The sequence below is a fragment of the Amblyraja radiata genome, chromosome 14 (assembly GCF_010909765.2).
Source record: "Amblyraja radiata isolate CabotCenter1 chromosome 14, sAmbRad1.1.pri, whole genome shotgun sequence".
NCBI lineage: Eukaryota > Metazoa > Chordata > Chondrichthyes > Rajiformes > Rajidae > Amblyraja > Amblyraja radiata.
In genome coordinates this window covers 25,554,178-25,571,644 of record NC_045969.1, presented here as the reverse complement: position 1 = coordinate 25,571,644, position 17,467 = coordinate 25,554,178, and the positions used below count along the sequence as shown (strand labels likewise).

The 17,467-nt window shown below is 45.9% G+C and overlaps 1 protein-coding gene across 9 annotated transcripts in view; it reads right to left on the bottom strand.

Annotated features, from left to right (window-relative positions):
- The window catches only part of zc3h13 (zinc finger CCCH-type containing 13), a 108,785-nt gene extending 98,978 nt beyond the window's left edge, over window positions 1–9,807 (bottom strand). For 8 of the 9 annotated variants that reach the window (XM_033032860.1, XM_033032863.1, XM_033032864.1 and 5 more), the window contains exon 1: window positions 9,637–9,807. The gene's annotated coding sequence lies outside the window, so the exon portion shown is untranslated. The remainder of the gene's footprint in view (window positions 1–9,636) is intronic. The other variant, XM_033032865.1, reaches the window with a different exon arrangement.
- Between the last annotated feature and the right edge of the window lie 7,660 nt (window positions 9,808–17,467).

Here is a 17,467-nt window from a genome sequence, read left to right as displayed (position 1 = left end):
ACTGTTAGGCAGCAACTCTACTGCTGCGCCATTGTGCTGCCCCAAACCTCTTCCCGTTGATATGGCATTTGGATTTGCTGAGAAATATGAGCAAGTTTGCATTAAACCATTACAGTACAGGTATTCCAGGATTTATTATGCCAGTTGCAAGTAGAACTGCTAGTTTTCAGATGGAATATTTTCCCCATTATCCTTTTACTTTTTCTATCATGCAAAAGACAGGTTACCGTGAGGAAATATATAATAAAATTGCTGAAATGATAAGTTCTTAAGGAACTTGTATTAAGTGGCAAGAGAAAAGCTTGGAGTTGGGGCTTTCAGAAATACATGCCTCCACAAAGAAATAAAGAACAAAGAACACACACAGGAGAACAGATGGCTTATCACAACATGGAAATGTTGATCTGATGGGCACCATCCTTCTTCCTTTGTGACACATCTTCCGAGCTCGAGTGTATCATTAAGGCGATTTATGGTTGTCTATGTTGGATTGTAGGCACCAAGGGTAGATACTAGTCTGTGAGATGGTTTGTGCTGTTTAAATGTATTTATGTTGAGATAAGAGATAAGGCATAGGTGATGGTTGTGTGACCTTTGCAAAAGGATTTCTTATGTTATAGAAGACTGAGAATGTAACTCTGTTTTGATCTAAGCCAAACAATTGGGGTTTGCATATTGTAATCTTCAAATTGCTGTGTGGAATGTTATTGATAAGAAGTTGTAAAGAGGCCTTACATTCCTTTCCTCCAGAGATAGAAGATGGAGGTTGTAATACAAAATGAAATTAGACCCGAGCTTGGGAAGAAGCACTCAAGTGTGACAATTAATGGCCTTTATGTGTCTGTAGTTGGGAATTGTGTGATTAGAACTTTGTCTTTACCACTTTGTAAGAATGGGGCAAAACTCATCTTTAATCTTTGTAATCCATAAGTAACTGTATTTTAACTAAGTGGTTGTAAGGAAATTAATTGTGAAGTGTATTGTGTTTAATTACGATTGTAAGTATTAGACTTTGTTTAAATCGGAAGTTTTAGAAATAACTTTCTTTTCCAAAAGTGAAAATATGTTTTGTATGCATGTGTTGTGTGATTGCTATATTATGGGTGTATTCTGAAAAGTATTCTGTGAGAATTAGTTTTATATCTGTGGTTTTACTTTATTGAAATAAAATTATTTTGAGCAAAGAGGTTGAAGAAACCAGAGGAGAAGAAGGTTGTAAAGGGGCTGGAAAAGGGAAAATCATGTGACTATACGTGTTTGTCAATCAATGGAAAGGATTTAGTTGATTGGTTAATGCAAATAAGTTAAATGTATGGTAAACCATAATGATTGGTTAATAGTTTGCCACTCCTTTTGTACTATCCTTGTCTTTTACCTATATAATGTGTTACATTTATGCCAAAGTCAGTAGTTCTTTCGACCTGCTCCAGAGTTTCTAACTCTGTGTTGGAAGGTTTAAAGAATTATCCAGCGCTGTCAGAATAAAGAATTGATTTTAGCAGCAATGGTTTGAATCAAGTTTTCTTGAATTAGACTGGCAAAAAGAACTCATTTTAACAACCATGAAGATGCTTTCAGAGCCAAGGAGCAACAAAACCTTTAATTTCAATCTATGATGAAATGTAAAATTTTACCAATCTTTCAAAATGGTAAAAAATCTTGGGGTCATTATGGATTCAGATTTAAATTTCGACAGTCAGATCAAATCAGTAACAAAATCGGCCTACTATCACCTCAAAAACATAGCAAGATTAAGAGGACTCATGTCAGCTCAAGATTTAGAAAAACTTGTACATGCCTTTATTAATAGTAGGCTAGATTATTGCAACGGTCTCCTTGCAGGTCTTCCAAAAAAAACTGTCAGGCAGCTACAGCTTGTTCAGAACGCTGTTGCTAGAGTTCTAACAAAGACCAAAACATTTGAGCATATTACACCAATTCTTAAATCCTTACATTGGCTCCCTGTATGTCAGAGAATTGATTTTAAAATCCTGCTGCTCACCTATAAATCACTACATGGTTTAGGGCCAAAGTATATCACTGACATGCTTCCACTATATAAGCCTTCTAGACCGCTAAGATCTTCTGAAACCAATCTGCTAGTGATTCCCAGAGTAAATACAAAACATGGGAAAGCAGGATTTAGTTACTATGCAACAAATAGCTGGAATAAACTTCCTGAAGATTTAAGACTTGCCTCAACTTTGACCACTTTTAAAACAAGACTGAAAACTTTTATGTTTACTTTAGCTTTCAGCTAAATCTTATCTACATTGCACTTTTAACTTTTGCACTTTTTATAATGCATTTTTAATTTTGCTTTTCTTTTCTTTTAGTTCTTCTATTTTATTTCATTTTATTATTTCATTTATTGACATTTCATGACATGTTTTTATGTGAAGCACTTTGAGTCTGCCTCGTGTATGAAATGTGCTATATAAATAAAGTTGCCTTGCCTTGCCTTTTAGTCTATTTTGCTTTAAATACACGGTGAGGAGAATTTCTTCACAACCTATTTTCACATGCCCCCTTTTCACTTTATTTCAGTAATTCAAGCAATTTACTACTTCATAATGACCCATGTAGTCCACCAGTTGTGATAAGAAAAGTTCTGGGAAATTATAATTTACAGGAATTATGTAAAAGTGCTACAGAAAAGAAAATACCGTATATGTCGTCAAGATGAAGAATGACAAGCCAATTAAAACATTTATACATTTTTGTTTTCATGCAGAAAAACAAGTCAACAATTTGAATTAATTTCTGTGGGCCATTTAAATCAAGAGTCAACTCAAGAGAGTTAAGAATCAAGAGAGTCAAGAACGCTTTTTTTACCATGTGTACTGCAACGGAACAATGAAATTCTGACTTGCAGAAGCACAACAGGTTTCTAAACAGTGCGTAGGAAGGAACTGCAGATGCTGGTTGTAAATAGAGTACTCCATAGATCATATAATCTATTTATCTATCTACTTATATAACTCATCTTGTGTGTGGGCGTGTGTTTTTGTATCTTCGCCAAAACGCTACGCGGTAGCGCTGAAATTTTTTACAGAATCTTAAATATTTCCGGTCGTCGAGGTAAAGTAAAGTATCCTTTATTGTCATTCAGACATTTCAGTCTGAACGAAATTATATACCTTGCAGTCATAACATAGAATTAAAAAAATAAAATAAAATAACAAAACACACAGTTAACACAGTTGAACATCCACCACTGCGAGTCTACCAGGCACTTCCTCACTGTGATGGAAGGCAAAAGTCTTAAAGTCCTTGACTCTTCCCTCCTTGTTCTCCCTCTGCGTTGAGGTGATCCAGGCTTCCGGTGTTTGGACCCCGCCGGGTGACGGTAAGTCCAACGGCCGATTCCCAACTCCGCGAACGGGCCGGTTCAAACTCCGCGGCCCGGGGCGGTCGAAGCTGCCACCCTCCAATGCAGCGGACGAAGCTGTCGTTGCGGGAGCTCCGGAAAACAGGTACCAATCTGGGACCTGCGAGCTCTCGACGTTGTCGCCCACTGGGCCCACGGCCGAAGGATCTGAAGTCGGGTCGCCGCTGCCGCAACGCCACCACAGCCCTGAAGATGGAAAGTCCTGGCTCTGCCTCTGGAGACTCAAGGTCAGTCCAATTTGGAGGCTGCCAGCTCCGCGATTAGGCCTCAGCGCAGACGGAGACGGGGGATACGACAAGAAAACGTCGCATCCCCCCCGAAGGAGACTAAAAATAGTTTCTCCCACCCCTCCACACATACACAACTAAAATAAACGAAATAAACTAAACAACAGGACAAAAAAAAAAGAAAAAAGAAAAGACAGACGGACTGCAGGTGAGCCACAGCTGCTTGGGCAGCGCCGCCACTAATTCCCTTCAGATTTGATGCTATATTTCACATTATTGATGATCAAGGTTTAAAAAAAGCTAATAACAGCTTCTGAGAGTATTCCAGCAGCTTCCAGTGATTATGTCATAATACCATCTCACAGTCCACCAATCACAATGGGCTCTCATTTACACAAGCTGCCGTATGCGACAATGACATCAGAATGCGACGTTGCCAATGGTAATGGCAAGAACAGCGTGAAGGAGAGATTGCCAACGGGGGGGAGAGAGAGGGGGAGAGTGAGAGAGAGAGATGCATTGGGGGAACTTGTGAGTGGTGGTATATTATTGGGAGTTGCCAACGGTAACGGCAGCAGCACCAGCTTGAAAGAGAATGCTGCGCGCCACCATCTTCAGTCCGACTGGGGCGGAGTGTGTGACAGGGGTGGGGGGGGGGGAGTGTGTGACGGGGGGAGGGGTCGAGTCAAAAGTCGAGTCTATTCATTGACTCAAAAATTGATTGGCATTTTACAAAAAAAATTCAGAACTTTCCAGCATCGCTGCCCGACCCCCCCCCCCCCACACACGTCGGGTCCACACTGCCTGCCGCCGCCACCCTCCCCCACCCACCCACAATGTGGGGACGATTGATTGCCTCCATAAATTCCATAATTTTCCTTGTGGGGGCGTTTGGCTCCGGAGGGCGCCTGTCTCCGGAGGAGCGCTGATGCCGCGCCCCCCCCCAGTTGGGGGATGGGGCCCAACGGGTCCCACTTGGTCTAGTATACTATTAAAAGCTTCGACTTGGTTGTCTGTCTGTGATCTCAGGAATTACACCAAAATGGTATACAATAGCGCAACATTTATTTGCAGAATCTTACTCAGCTTTTTCCCGTGGTCGTTTGGATCAAGTTTCTTCACATTTGATGTTATATTTCACGTTATTGATATTTCAAGGTTTAGAAAAGCGAACTTTAACAAGATTTTTACTGTTAAAATCCTTCCTGCCAGCTTCCAATAAACTTTGATACAAAGTTGCAATACAGGAACACTGTGCTTCCACCAACTTTTCACTCAAATGGGATATCAGTCCTCCACCTGACATTTGCAACAATGTTGCCATCATTCAACACTTACTCCAGCTCCTAGCAGGACAGGAGGGGGAAGGTGAATTGGTATTGCAATTGGGGAAGTGAAATTGGAATTTGTTTTAAGTTCAGTGCTGGGGGAGGCAGGGGAGTGCTGGAATCTTACGTTCGGCAACTGTACAGTTGTACAGTTGAGTTGGGGTACTAGGCCTCCCATGTGGTTGAGTGGTTGGGGCTACGGGTTAGTGGTGCAATATATCGTTGGGGAAAGGGTTGCGTTGGGGGACTAGGCCTCCCATGTGACAGGGATCCAACGGATCCCAGTTGGTCTAGTAAACAAACAGAAAAAAGTTTGATAAATGAACACCAAATATTGTATACTGCAAAACCAAACAAGGCCCAAAGTCCCCAGTGCAACCAAAGCAATTCGTAGTTTGGAGTTTAGTTAGAGTTCGTTTAGATACAATCAAATATGTTTAACTATTAAAATGTTAATCCTGGAGTAATAGCATTGAATATCAGATAATCTGTCTGTTTATATCATATATCATAGTGTATATCTATATACTTTTAAAACTGTGTGTGTGTGTGTGTGTGTGTGTGTGTGTGTGTATGTCATTTTGCCTTTGAAACGTATCTCCTCGAAAACCAGACGCAAAAATGCGGAGATTTTTACAATTTCGGTAGGGATTTAACTTATGATTTCAAAAATGCGCTCCTCTCTAAATTCGGTCAATTATTTCCCCAGATTTTTGAATAAAGTTGTTCACAAAACTCACTTTTTAAAATATAATCGCCGCTTGCCAGCTGCTGACGTCACTATGCCCACCAATCCAGGCCCACCTGGCTCCTGGCCCCGACCCCCCGCCGCTGTGGATTAAAGGCGTAGAAAGATCGAGAAAGTTCTGCAGAACAAAGATTCTACAGCTCCGTTCCGCTATAGGATCTTTGTTCTGCACATCGGTCAGCGGCGCCTCACGCGCTGAAGCTTCTCCTCACTGTCGGCGCAGCTCGTGAAGCCCCGCCCGCGTGCTCATTCAGCTTTCCAGAGTCAGAAGCCGCTTCTCTCTCTCTCCTCATTTGGCCCACTCACTCGCCCGGCTCCCCTCCACCCCCTCCTCTTCTCACCTCCTCCCCTCTCCTTCCTCCCTCTCTCCCCTCTATCAAAGATCTCTTGCCCTTCTGTCTCTCCCAATTCTCGCTCTGCCCTTCCTCTCTAACACCCCCTCCCCATCCTCTCTAGACACACCTGCGAGTTGGGGGCTATGCGTCAGTGGATAGGGTGGTTATGGGGTAAAAGGAGCAAATTAATAATATTAATATAATATCAAGGGGGGCAGTTAGTGTGTGTGTGTGGGGGTGGTTAGTGTGTGTGATGCCGCATGCCACCCCGCATCCCCCCTCCCGCAAACGCGTGTTGGGGGAACAGACCCAATGGGTCTGCACTTGGTCTAGTGCTTTATAAAAAGATACCATTTTAAAAGTGAATGACAAATATAAAACCAAAATACGGCTTCAAATAAACTGCATTTACAAGGTATATATTTTAGCTTAGTTTAGAAAAGCTAAACTAAGTTTAGAAAATCATTTTTTACACAGAGTGGTAAATCTGTGGAATTCTCTGCCACAGAAGGTAGTTGAGGCCAGTTCATTGGCTATATTTAAGAGGGAGTTAGATGTGGCCCTTGTGGCTAAAGGGATCAGGGGGTATGGAGAGAAGGCAGGGATGGGATACTGAGTTGGATGATCAGCCATGATCATATTGAACGGCGGTGCAGGCTCGAAGGGCCGAATGGCCTACTCCCACACCTATTTTCGATGTTTCTATGTAAAACAGCATGAAAACAGGCCCTTCCGCCCACCAAGTCCATGCTGACCATTGCTCATCCATTCACATGTGTCAGCTTAGAAATGAGCAATTATCATTTCCAACTTGCTTTTGTGTTGTATGACTATAACTCTCAAATTTGCTCAAAATACTCACTGCACAGAAGCATTTTGATTGTATTTCAGACTTCCAGCATTTGCATTTTCTTTTAACCTCTGAGATGCAAATCTTTGACAGCACAGCTAATAAGTTGCAACAATCTGCTAGAGGAACTCAGTGGGTCAAGTAGTCCCTCCGGAAGGGTTTTATAGCCCCTCCGGAAGGGGCGTGGCCTTCAGGAGAGAGAATCTCAACACTTTTTAAACACTAATAACTCTTTTATTTGTCATCGATAGGAAAAATCCTCTTGTCCTGCGCAGCGGAGGGGGACTCTGACGAAGATGGCCAAAAATCACAGCCATAAGTGGCAGCGTTTTTTCTAAAATCAATATACAGAACAGGAAGTGGTCAAGATCAGACTTTTAGTAATATAGATACTGAATCTGCCACGCATCTGCCCACCCACTCAACCTGTCCAGGCCACCCTGCAACTTCCTAACATCCTCTTCACAGTTCACACTGCCACCCAGCTTTGTGTCATCCGCAAACTTGCTAGTGTTGCTCTTCCAAATCATTGATATATATGGTAAACAGTTGCGGCCCCAACACTGAGCCTTGCGGCACTCCATTCGCCACTCACAGCTAAAGCTGTGTTGCCTTTGGTTTGGAAATGCTAAAGCTGTGTTGCCTAATTAAAGTTGCCTTGCCTAATTAAAGTTGCCTTATCTTCTATATAATTAAAAGTATAATCTTGACCACCTCCTGTTTGCACTTTATATTGATTTTAGAAAAAACGCTACCACGTACGGCTGTGATATTTGGCCATCTTTCTCAGAGTCCCCCTCCGCTCATCCGGTGCCGAGGATTTTTTCCTTCGATTAAAAATAAAAGAGTAATTAGTGTTAAAAAAATGTTGAGATTCTCTCTCCTGTCAATTACGCCATGAAGGCCACGCCCCTTCTGGTGGGAGGGACTATTAAACCCAGAAGTGTGGGCGTGGCTCAGTCTCTACAAGATGGAGGAGGGAGAGGTCACGACTTGCTGTCTTTAGTGGCCTTGCACCCTGCTTGAAACGGTATGAAACTGCACTTGAATTTGGTGGCCTTGCACCCTGCTTGAAGTGGTAAGAAACTGCACTTGAATTTGGTGGCCTTGCACCCTGCTTGAAATGGAATTTCAAGGACTAGTCGTGAGTCAACTGCCAGCCCACCAGCCGTGAGTGAGTGAGCTGCCAGCACAACAAGCTTGAGTGACTGAGCCATCAGCCCAAGAATCCATTCAGCCCACAATGTCCATACTAGCCCTCTGGAAACCAGTCCCTTCAGCCCACAAAACCCATACTAGCGCTCCAGAAAGCCCCCCCCATCAATATTGGAATTGGTGGAGAGGTGGAATATTGCGTTGGGGGACCAACCCTCCCGTGTGATGCTGGGACCCAATGGGTCCCACTTAGTCGAGTAATATAGATAAATGTGAGGTTATCCACTTTGGTGGCAAAAAAAAGGGGGCAGATTATTATCACAATGGGGTTAGGTTAGGTTAGGGGGAGGTACAGCGAGACCTGGGTGTCCTTGTACACCGGTCACTGAAAGTTGGCGTGCAGGTACAGCAGGCAGTGAAGAAAGCTAATGGAATGTTGTCCTTCATAACAAGAAGATTTCAGTATAGAAGTTCTTCTGCAGTTGTATAGGGCTCTGGTAAGACCACATCTGGAGTATTGAGTACAGTTTTGGTCTCCTAATTTGAGGAAGGCCATCCGTGTGATTGAGGCAGTGCAGCGAGGTTCACAAGATTGATCCCTGGGATGGCAGGACTGTCATACGAGGAAAGATTGAAAAGATTGGTCTTGTATTCACTGGAGTTTGGAAGGATGAGGGGGATCTTATAGAAACATATAAAATTATAAAAGGACTGGACAAGGTAGATGCAGGAAAAATGTTCCCAATGTTGGATGAGTCCAGAACCAGGGACCACAGTCTTAGAATAAAGGGGAGGCCATTTAAGACTGAGGTGAGAAAAACCGTTTTCACCCAGAGAGTTGTGAATTTGTGGAATTCCCTGCCACAGAGGGCAGTGCAGGCCAAATCACTGGATGGATTTAAGAGAGAGTTAGATAGAGCTCTAGGGGCTAGTGGAACCAATGGATATGGGGAGAAGGCAGGCACGGGTTATTGATTGGGGATGATCAGCCATGATCGCAATGAATGGCGGTGCTGGCTTGAAGGGCCGAACGGCCTCCTCCTGCACCTATTTTGTATGTTTCTATGTTTCTAATTAAAGTATTAAAGAATTGAAAGAATTAAAGATAATTACAATAGACAATGTGATTTATGACCTATTTCTGTAAGATATTTACAGATGGTGAAGGCAATTCAACACCCAAAGTCATCCTTCTAGTGCAGATTACGGAACTGCCTACAAGGAATAAGGACAGATAATGTGCTGACTGAGGGCACAAATTGAGGGAGGGCTTAATAGTGAGAATAGAATGTACACAGGTAGGGCTCCCTTTAACACACGCCGATGGCTGATCATGATTCCTTTTAAAAACACACAGGTGGCTGATCCCCGATTCCCTTTAGCACACACTGATTACTGATCACGCTAGATTTTTTTTTTAAAGCAAATCGAGGCCTGCCGATGCCTTTGTGTCATGTGGGGACCATCGGACCACCCTGAACTGAGGGCCGAGGTTCATCAGTCAGGTAGGCCTCAACAGATGCTGCCATGATCCCCCTCCCCTCCCCTCGCCCGTCAGCGTGGCCTGTGAACACAGGGCTGCGATGCGGATGACCGTGATACCTGGAAAGGTTGAAGTCGCCACTGGGCTGCGGGGGGTGGTGATCCTCCTCCTCCTCCTCCTCCTCCCTCGGGCTCGTACGCGCGCTCCCGTTCTCCGGCTCCCGATTTCGGTCAAGGTTTCGTCAAGACGTCATCGTCGCGCGACGGTACTCCCTTCGCGTGCGCAGGCGCTGCGCGTGGAGACGCGAGCGTTGTGAGTCGGCGCGGGGCGTGCACTTGAACGGTCAATGTTGGAGACGCTCAGCGGGTCTGACAGAGAATCAAACAACGTTGGTTGACCAGACTTCGTCACAACTAATTGAAAGAAAATCTCGAAATATAAGATTTAAAACTGAAAAAAGCCCGCGGAAAGAGCGTTACTGTTTCAGGTCGAAAACCCTTGATCAAGACAAGAGACATTTATTGTCACATGTACATATTGGAAAAGAGAGAAAACACCTTATTCCGAAGAAAGGCCCCGACCCGAAACGTCCATATCCTCCGGACTTGCTGCCAAACCCACTGAATTAATCCAGCCCGTTGTGTCTGTTTTAGTAATAAACTAGACCAAGTGCAGACCCGTTGGGTCTGTTCCCCCAACGTGCGGTTGTGTGGGGGGGAGACGGCATGCAGCGTCACACACACTAACTATCCCCCCGCCCCCCGCACTCACGCTAATTACCCCCCTTGATATTATATTAATTTGCTCCTTTTACCCCATAACCACACTATCTACTGACGCATAGCCCCCAACTTGCAGTCACATCTAGAGAGGGGGGCGGGGGTAGAGAGTGAGGGCAGAGAGAGAAGGGGCAGAGACAGAGAGAGACAGAAACAGAGAGAGAGAGGGGCAGGAGGGAGAGGGGGGTGGAGAGGAGGAGAAGAGGAAGGGTGGGTGACGGGGGAAAGGAGGGGAGGAGAGAGAGAGGGGGAGAGAGGGGATGCTGAGAGAGGTCGGGAGCAGGGAGGGGGAGGGAAGAGGGTAGGGGAGGGAGGGAGAGGGGAGGAGAGAGAGAGGAGGTGGGGAGAGGGGGGGAAGGAGAGGCTGCGGGAGAGGAGGGGGAGAGCAGAGGGGGGGGGGGGGAGAGGAGAGTAGGGGGGGGAGGAGAGGAGGATGGAGGGGGGGGGGGGGTGGGGAGAGAGATAGAGAGTGCCTTTTTACTTCAACCCAAACAACCATTTGCAGGCAGTGCTTTTTTATTTCAAACTAACCATATTTTCATTTTCAAACCACATTAAGGGTACTTACTCACAGGTGTGAAGAAATTTGTTCAGTGTCATTCAGAGCTCAGAGTGACAGAGACTAATTGACAGAGCTCCATCTTGATGAGAGACTGATTGAGGTACACCACTGGTTTTATAGTCCCTCCCCCTTCCTCCAGCAGGGGCAGCAGAGAGAATGGGGAATTTTGTAAAAGCATTAATATCTCCGTCATTTTTCATCGACGGGAAAAATCCTCGGCACACATGCGGCGGAGGGGGGCTCTGAGCAAGGTGGCCAAAAATGACGGCCGTAGGTGGCGGCGTTCTCTCGGAAATCGCAGCACAGAAGGCCAAAAGCAGTCAAGAACAGAGATTTAGTAATATAGATTGGTGTGGGGAAAGATAGGACAATGGGAATATACCTGGTAGGTACACAAAAATGCTGGAGAAACTCAGCGGGTGCAGCAGCATCTATGGAGTGAAAGAGATAGGTAACGTTTCGGGCCGAAACCCTTCTTCAGACTGATAGGGGGTGGCGGGGAGAAGGAAGGAAAAAGGGAGGAGGAGGAGACCGAGGGCTGGGGGGGGTGGGAGGAGACAGCTCGAGGGCTAAGGAAGGGGAGGAGACAGCAAGGGCTAACAAAATTGGGAGAATTCAATGTTCATGCCCGCCCAATGCAGGCTCCCCAAGCGGAATATGAGGTGCTGTTCCTCCAATTTCCGGTGTTGCTCACTCTGGCAATGGAGGAGACCCAGGACAGAGAGGTCGGATTGGGAATGGGAGGGGGAGTTGAAGTGCTGAGTCACTGGGAGGTCAGGTAGGTTCTTGCGGACCGAGCGGAGGTGTCCGGCGAAACGATCGCCCAACCTCCGCTTAGTCTCACCGATGTAGATCAGCTGACATCTAGAGCAGCGGATGCAGTAGATGAGGTTGGAGGAGATACAGGTGAACCTCTGTCGCACCTGGAACGACTGCTTGGGTCCTTGAATGGAGTCGAGGGGGGAGGTAAAGGGACAGGTGTTGCATTTCTTGCGGTTGCAACGGAAAGTGCCCGGGGAGGGGGTGGTACGGGAGGGAAGGGAAGAATTGACAAGGGAGTTGCGGAGGGAGCGGTCTTTGCGGAAGGCAGACATTGGGGGAGATGGGAAGATGTGGCGAGTGGTGGGGTCACGTTGGAGGTGGCGAAAATGACGTAGGATTATTTGTTGTATGTGACGGCTGGTGGGGTGAAAGGTGAGGACTAGGGGGACTCTGCCCTTGTTGCGAGTGCGGGGATGGGGAGAGAGAGCAGTGTTGCGGGGTATGGAAGAGACCCTGGTGCGAGCCTGGTAGGATGAGGCGACGGTTGCTTAGTTTAGTTTACAGCGCGGAAACAGGCCCTTCCGCCCACCGAGTCCACACTGATCAGTAATCCCCGCACGTTAACACCATCCTATAGAGGGTTTGCACGTAACGTCATCGGGCCAAAGGGCGTGACGTACGGAGCAGCTCAATCCATCTGGAGGACATGTCAGCCTCCGGCATACACTGTTAACACACGAAACGTGTACTTTCTTACCTGTTAAAAACTGCCAAAATGGTCAATTTTTGTTCTGTGAATAATTGTGGAGGGTGACTGAGCGCTCTGAACCAAATGCTGCAGTATCTTTGCTCTGAACCCGAGCACCAAGGTGTAAGCGGCTGAAGGAGCGCATCCTTTGGGACAGCTCCCACTCTCCCCTGGGGCCAGTGCTGTCTTGCCACGGCCGCCCTCCGCCCTGTCTCTCCCTGTGCGCCGCAATGTCACGGGCTGTGAGTCGGCAACTTCCCCGTTAGCCGCAGCTGAGTTGGGGACAGTCTGGTCCCTCCGCACACCCAGAGTCACTGATCGCGCTGCACCGGCACCCCGACAACACTCCCCCCCCCCCGACCACCCCACCCCCCGTCCGCAATTGTGGAACCAGTCAGAGTGGAGTCCGGATGCTGGGACAGAAGATGGGCCACTACTGGCAGCCATTGTAAGTGCTTACCTGACGTTCACCGCTTGTACGCCAGATGGCATTGCGCGGCAACAGTACGGATCACGGGTCATGACCTTGACTGCCATGCAACCTCCCTGTACACACACACCAGAGCCAATTGGTACTTATACCAAGCCAATTTACCTACATACATGTACGTCTTTGGAGTGTGGGAGGAAACCGAAGATCTCGGAGAAAACCCATGTGGTCACGGGAAGAACGTACAAACTCTGTACAGACAGCACCTGTAGTTGGGATTGAACCTGGGTATCTGGCGCCGTAAGGCAGCAACTATACCGCTGCGCCACTGTGTTGTACAGTGGAATAAGTTCAAGTTCAAATTTATTGTCACATGTACCAATTATGGCACAGTGGTATTTGAGTTACCATACAGCCATGGGCACATCCCCCCCATGTTTTGAGAGGTGGGGGAACAATCCCCCTCATGTTTTGTAATCCGGATTTTGAAATTCGGTGAAAACATTTCTATTAAAATTTCCGCTTTCTGCGAGACAGTGGGGGTGTCACTTTTAAGCGTTTGTTAAATGTCTATTAACATCGTATTAACACGATGTGTCACCAATTGTGTTTTGGCCTTCAAATATTACTGAAGCTATTCACAGAGAATGTCTTAAAGCTGTCTGATGCGGGTATAATTACCATTTGAACTAATTGGATGTATTGGTGGATGGGAAAGATTTAAACGGGTATCAGATTTAAATGGGTCAGGTCATTAAGGGATCCGGTCGAACGGGTTTCCTGGCTGGCTTGCAGGTAAGTCCCTCATTCGATCACTCACATTAATTAGTATTTTTTTCCCATCTCTCCCTCCTCCAGGGTTGGTTCTTCAGTTTGCCTTTATTTGCTTCAGTTCTATTTGTTTTAAGTGTTATTTATCACATTGCAGCTTTTGAAAGATTCAAGCGGATATCAGACCCTTTATCGACTGAATCGGCCCATTTGCGGGGCCTTTCATCACCCGGCGCGGTTTAAAATCAAACTGCTGCACTAAGGCGATCGAGGCTCCCGATGTTGAAGCTCCCGCCGGCCAACTTCAAGCCGTGCCGGGCGATGAAAGGCCCCGCAAACGGGCTGATTCAAACCCCACGATTCGGGGCGGACAAAGCTAGAGTTCGGAGTCGGTCACCACCAGGTCAGCTCCCGATGTTACCGTCCACAGGGGCCATGGCTGAAGCCTCCAAAGCCTCACGTGTGTGTGTGCTCAAGCAAGAAATCGCGCACCAAATTGTGTCCCCCCCCCCCCCCCATGTTTGGATAGTGATTCCCGCCCCCCTGCATACAGACATTCTAAGTGAAAAGCAACAATACACACATCCACATAAAATAAAATTTAACATACACATCCACCACAGCGGAATCCACATTCCTCACTGTGATGGAAGGTAATAAGGTTCAATCATCTTCCTCTTTGTTTACCCGTGGTCAGGGCTGTTGAACCCTACGCAGTCGCTGCTGCCGACGATCTGATGTCCAAAGCCTCGTGTCGGGATTGATCAAAACTATGGTGTCGGGACGGATTGGAACACTTCGCGGCATGGAGCTCCGGAGACGGCCTCTTCTTACCGGAGACCGCGGGCTTCATGGTGTTAAATTCCACAGGTCTTGCGGTTGGAGCTCTTTCACAGGCGATCCTCGGCAAAAAATCGCGGGCTCCTTTGATGTTAAAGTCCGCGCGTCGGCGCTTGAAGCGCCGAGTCCGTCTTCAGGAAAGGCTGCACCACTCCACGTTGTTAGGCCACAGGGGGGACGGAGATACGATACGGAGAATAATCGCATCTCTGTTGAGGTAAGTGATTGAAAAAGGTTTCCCCCAATTCCACCCACCACGCCCACATAAAATAGACCAAGAAACACTAAAACATGCCAGTACTTTTAAAACATACTTAAAATAATAAAAACAGAGAGGGGACAAACAGACTGTTGGTGAGGCAGCCACAGTTGTAGAGGTAATCGGTTCATGGGTTATTGGAAGCAGTTAACACGCCTCTACATCCTGAGACGATTGAAGGGATTTGGTATGCTGATGAATACTCCCTTGAACTTCTATAGGTGTACAGTAGAGAGCGTATTGACTGGTTGCATCATGGCCTGTTTTGACAACTCGAATGCCCAGGAATGAAAAAGTGGTGAACACTGCCCAGTCCATCACAGGGCTGACCTCCCCACCATCAAAGGGATCTACAAAAGTCATTGCCTCTAAAATGTAGCCAACATCATCAGAAACCCATGCCACTCTGCCCATACTTTGGTTCACTCCAGCATCGGAAAGAAGTGCCTGAAAAATCTAATGTCCAGGTTCAGGAGCAGCTTCTTCCCAACAACAATTGTGCTAATAAACTCTACAGTGCCCTCCATAATGTTTGGGACAGACCCATCATTTATTTATTTGCCTCTGTTCTCCACAATTTGAGATTTGTAATAGAAAAAAATCACATGTGGTTAAAAGGCACATTTTCAGATTTAATAAAAGCCATTTTTATTCATTTTTCATCATGTAGAAATTACAACAGCATGTAGAAATTACAGCATTTCGGGGCACCATAATGTTTGGAACACATCAATGTCATGTAAATGAAAGTAGTCATGTTTAGTATTTTGTTGCATATCCTTTGCATGCAATGACTGCTTGAAGTCTGCAATTCATGGACATAACCAATTGCTGGGTGTCTTCTCTGGTGATGCTCTGCCAGGCCTTTATTGCAGCCAAGGTAGACAAAATTGCTGGAGAAACTCAGCGGGTGCAGCAGCATCTATGGAGCGAAGGAAATAGGCAACGTTTCGGGCCACAACCCTTCTTCAGACTCATGCAGGATGGGGGGTGAAGAAAGGAGAAATGAAGAGGAGGAGCCCGAGGGCTGAGGGAGAGCTGAGAAGGGGAGGAGACAGCAAGGGCTACCGGAAATTGGAGAAAGTCTGAAGAAGGGTTTCGGCCCAAAACATTGCCTATTTCCTTCGCTTCATAGATGCTGCTGCACCCGCTGAGTTTGTCTACCTTCGATTTTCCAGCATCTGCAGTTCCTTCTTAAACACTGTATTGCAGCCATCTTTAGCTTATGCTTGTTTTGGGGGCTAGTCCCTCAGTTTTCTCTTCAGCATATAAAAGGCATGCACAATTGGGTTCAGATCGGGTGATTGACTTGGCCACTCAAGAATTAACCATTTTTTAGTTGAAAAACTCCTTTGTTGTTTGCGCAATATGTTTGGGATCATTGTCTTGCTGTAGAATGAAATGTCAGCCAATGAGTTTTGAGGCATTTGTTTGAACTTGAGCAGATAGGATGTGTTTATACACTTCAGAATTCATTATGCTACCATCGGCAGTTGTATAATCGATGAAGATAAGTGAACTAGTACCTTCAGCAGCCATACCATATCACCCCCACCACCGTGTTTCACAGATGAGGTGGTATGCTTGGATCTTGGGCAGTTCCTTCTCTCCATACTTTGCTCTTGCCATCAGTCTGATATAAGTTCATCTTCATCTCATCTGTCCACAAGACCTTTTTCCAGAACTGTGGTTGTTCTTTTAAGTACTTCTTGGCAAACTGTAACCTGGCTATCCTATTTTTGCAGCTAACCAGTAGTTTGCATCTTGCAGTGTAGCCTCTGTATTTCTGTCCATGAAGTCTTCTGCAGACAGTGGTCATTGACAAATCCACACCTGACTCCTGAAGAATGTTTCTAATCTGTCGGACAGGTGTTTGGGGATTTTTCTTTATTATAGAGAGAATAATCCGCCCCCACACACGCCCCGCTCCCACACCCCCTCCTGCTCACCCCCCCACCCCCTGACCCCCATCCCCACTCCCCTCACTCTGCCCCAACGCCCACCTCTCGCCCCCTCCATAATTCCATTATTTTCCTTGTGGGGGGTGATGGAGGTGATTGGCCCGCACAGGACAAGCATACATTCTATCTGTATATATTTTTAGATTTTTGCACATTTGAGAATCACTACGTCTGTAGTAGCCATTTAGCTTAACTCAGTATGTTATAACTATAATTAGTGATCTTTAAATTTTATCTGCCAGTAATTATGTGGGTGGGATTTATACGTAGTCTGGGGCGTGGTTTGTGGCTAGGATTCTGGCGCAGACTCCCTAGTAGTTAGTTTAGTTTGAAGACGAATGGGAGAGAGGTCATAGCTTTCGACCATGCATGAGCATGACCATGATTGAATTGAAATGTACTTATACAAGAAGACGTTTGAATGAATATCTTACTGTTTTTACTACTAAAATAAAGAAATTATTAACCAAGAGACTGTTGGAAGATTCATCTTTCGACGGCATTGAATGTCTCGTGGAGAGCACGTGGGTGCGTATCGATTATCTTCTGATCCCCTGTCTTCAATTGAAGTGACTAAAGGACTAAATCCTTGAAACGGTATAAAAATCTGTCACTACAATGTCAGATTCACATGTTTCACTCATGAAAAACCTGCTTGAACTTTAGCTCCTGTTAGAGAAAAAATAGAGGCATGCAAAGTTGTCTCAGTGAGTATCTGGCACTTCCCTTTTGTTGGACATATGACTGGATAAAACTAAGCCATAATCTGAGATTGCTCAGTCCTCCTTAAGGCAAAGTCCGGTGAACCTAATGCAGTCAATTAAATGTAAATCCGACC